Source organism: Hydra viridissima, unplaced genomic scaffold, assembly GCF_058129835.1.
Source record: "Hydra viridissima isolate aposymbiotic clone 2 unplaced genomic scaffold, HvirCarnegie_v1 scaffold_1, whole genome shotgun sequence".
In the NCBI taxonomy this organism is placed as follows: domain Eukaryota; kingdom Metazoa; phylum Cnidaria; class Hydrozoa; order Anthoathecata; family Hydridae; genus Hydra; species Hydra viridissima.
The window spans coordinates 21,117,817-21,121,650 of NW_028324300.1; the positions used below are offsets into that span (position 1 = coordinate 21,117,817).

Consider the following 3,834-nt stretch of genomic DNA (forward strand, 5'->3'; position numbering starts at 1 on the left):
AAAAAACGTGTCCAAATTTACAAATGTTTATCTTGAAAAAATGATAAAATCTGTTCGTGCCGACAACTAATTTCCTTTACCTTGGAGTAATTTGTTTAATAATTTGTCAATACGCGAAGTAATTACTTTATCCTGAACAGTTTTATTAAACAAATACTATGAAAGTTTAAACTAATACTAAAAGTTTAAACTATAATTATAATCTGCACGTCCATCTCTTATACGTCCATGCTTTAATTCCTTCCTTAATTGAGTCTTTAATAACGTCTTTAATTCCAATTGCGAGAGAATGACAAGAATTGTTTGGTTTAAAGTTATGCGGACAATTTTATCTGACAATAAAATCAGTTGTACACACTGTTAAAGTTAGAGCTTTTTTCTGTGATGCCCCAGGAAGATCATTTTTAAAATGGACTGTTGCGCTCATACTGGATATTATTCTTGTGAAAGAGGCATTATCAAAGGTTCTTGGGAAGGAAGGGTAGTGTTTAATGAAGAACAAAAATTTTTCAAGCGGACAGATTACGATTTTAGCTGCCAGTCGTATAAGCAACATCAGAAATATGTCTCCTCTTATAGCTGCTGGTTTTAAATGTGTTTTTCCGGATTTCTGTCTCGACAATATGCAAAAGACCAACTAATAATTCAAAAAAATTTTGAATTATTTCGTTAAGGTCCTATGGCTAGGTTATTACAAGCATATATTTTATAGATTTCTGAGAAACTAATCGAATTTAGAAATTAGATTGTTCACTAATGATTAATTTCAACATGGATCTACAGAGAGGTGGAAAGAGAAGTTTTAAAGAAACCCACCTTTACAAATGTGTAATTGGTAAGTGTCTTCGAATGCTGCTTTCCAAAAATACAATGATTTTCTTGACCTATTATTTTTTTTTATTAATTTTCTCTTTTTAGCGACTGTTCGAGCGACATATCCAAAAGAATTGGAGAAGACTGTCCATAAATTTATTCAGAACATGTTAAAAACGCACCAGCATTACTAAAATCTTATTAAAAATATAATCATGTACTCTTTTTTGTGGATGCTGTGAAATATTTCTATAGTAAATCATGTCTTTTTTTTTCATTTATTGCATTTTGATAGTTCATATTTTTCACACCTTCCTATATTCAGTCACCACCTTCCTGTCTCTTTCTAACACAATATAAAAATATATATTTATATTGTATTGGAAGGAGACTAGAAGGTAATATATATATATATATATATATATATATATATATATATATATATATATATATATATATATATATATATATATATATATATATATATATATTTATGATTAGTAAAAGACTTCTTCACTCGAGAGTGCTCAATAGCCTGCTGGCAAGAGCAATTACATAGAAGATACAGCAAAGGATGACAACTTTGTTGGTACTTAAAGTTTCATACCGGCGTGCCGGCAATCATCAGCCAAAATACATAATGAAAAAAACGTTACAAAAAGAGAACATTAAAGAAAAACGAAAAAACCGTTAAAAATGTCGTTAAAAAAGAATTGTTCTTATTAATGGCTTCAAATTAGTCTTTACTGTCAAATGACGCAAGCATGTATTTATTCATATGCCTACACTTACTAACCAGCTCTTGCTTTTTATTTAATAAATTTGCGCCTCTATAGATGGCAATTTCAGTTTTTTCATTTAAACATAGAGCGCATCTTCTTGTGCTTGGTTGATAAGGTTGGCATTTCCTGATTATACTCCATTTAATAAAAGGTTTTCCGTTTTTTTCTTTTATGCGCCACACTTCCTTGGATAGTTCGGTGTCGTTTTTGTATTTTACAGTATTGAACGACTTAATGTGGTTTGCATAACGTAATTTAAAAGGCGGTTCACTTATGCCAATATATATTTTATCTAAATAGTTCGGAAGGTCTGAAGAAATAACAGCTTTGTAAAGCATGTTTTCTGTTAGGCAAAGTTGATTTAGTGGACAATGCAACCTGTTGATACAATTGCAGGATTTCTTATTTTGATCTTCAATATCTTCGATGATTTTTTGGTTATGCCAGTTTATTATAGATTTTAAATTCGGCATGCAGCTGTAACTGACTTTCAAAGTGTTTCTATTGAATATTTTGTTCAAAATATGCTTAGATGGAAAATGTTCAACAAAATATTCAATAGAAACAAAATATTTGAACAAAATATTCAATAGAAACACTTTGAAAGTCAGTTACAGCTGCATGCCGAATTTAAAATCTATAATAAACTGGCATAACCAAAAAATCATCGAAGATATTGAAGATCAAAATAAGAAATCCTGCAATTGTATCAACAGGTTGCATTGTCCACTAAATCAACTTTGCCTAACAGAAAACATGCTTTACAAAGCTGTTATTTCTTCAGACCTTCCGAACTATTTAGATAAAATATATATTGGCATAAGTGAACCGCCTTTTAAATTACGTTATGCAAACCACATTAAGTCGTTCAATACTGTAAAATACAAAAACGACACCGAACTATCCAAGGAAGTGTGGCGCATAAAAGAAAAAAACGGAAAACCTTTTATTAAATGGAGTATAATCAGGAAATGCCAACCTTATCAACCAAGCACAAGAAGATGCGCTCTATGTTTAAATGAAAAAACTGAAATTGCCATCTATAGAGGCGCAAATTTATTAAATAAAAAGCAAGAGCTGGTTAGTAAGTGTAGGCATATGAATAAATACATGCTTGCGTCATTTGACAGTAAAGACTAATTTGAAGCCATTAATAAGAACAATTCTTTTTTAACGACATTTTTAACGGTTTTTTCGTTTTTCTTTAATGTTCTCTTTTTGTAACGTTTTTTTTCATTATGTATTTTGGCTGATGATTGCCGGCACGCCGGTATGAAACTTTAAGTACCAACAAAGTTGTCATCCTTTGCTGTATCTTCTATATATATATATATATATATATATATATATATATATATATATATATATATATATATATATATATATATATATATATATATATATACATATACATATATACACACGTCTTTTTAAGCCGTCATTAATACGTGTTAAGTAAGGCAACTTATCTTTTAGATAAGACGACTTACTGTGTTTCATTTGAAACCAGTTTAAGCCATCTTCAATACGTGTTGAATAAGACAACTTTAAGTCGTTTTAAACAAGGCGACTTACTGTGTTTCATTTGAGACCAGTTTAAGAAAACTTTAAGATGTCTGAAATAAGGTAACTTTAAGACGTCTTAGATAAGACGATTTACTGTGTTTCATTTGAGACCAGTTTAAGACAACTCTAAGATGTCTTAAATAAGGCAACTTTAAGACGTCTAGATAAGACGACTTACTGTATTTCATTTGAGACCAGCTTAAGACAACTTTAAGACCAATTTCAAGGCGTCTTCAATTTGTCTTTAAGACGACTTGTTGTTGGGTGGGTATGACTTTTTTAAAATCTTACATTTACGTAAGATCACTTTCAAAAATAATTTACTTTTACATGTAAAAAGTAAATTACATTTCGATACAAACTATTTGTATAAGTATAAATCTAAATTACTTTTTAAAGTAAATTACTTTCACAACTACTAGAAAAGGGGAGTTCTGGCTCATTTTGCTTTTCGCTCTCCGTTGTGTTTTTTTTGATGATTGAGGGCATGAAAATTTTTTGATGCCCGTTGTGAATTTTTTGATGATTGAAGGTTCATGAAAATTTTTTGATGCCCGTCTTTTCATGACGTGAAAACGCGTCATGAAAAGTTTAATGGTTGTAAAGGTGTGAATTAGGCCTAATGAAACACATGTCCGAGAAGAAGGTAGATGCTTCCGGATTGGCCGACTTG

At 30.4% G+C, this 3,834-nt stretch overlaps 1 long non-coding RNA gene across 1 annotated transcript; it reads left to right on the plus strand.

The window, feature by feature from the left end:
* Positions 1-710: 710 nt before the first annotated feature.
* LOC149893859 (uncharacterized) lies at positions 711-1,075 on the plus strand. The gene is made up of 2 exons (XR_016448609.1): positions 711-835; positions 919-1,075. It is a non-coding gene; the product is annotated as an uncharacterized LOC149893859 (long non-coding RNA).
* The last annotated feature ends 2,759 nt before the right edge of the window (positions 1,076-3,834 follow it).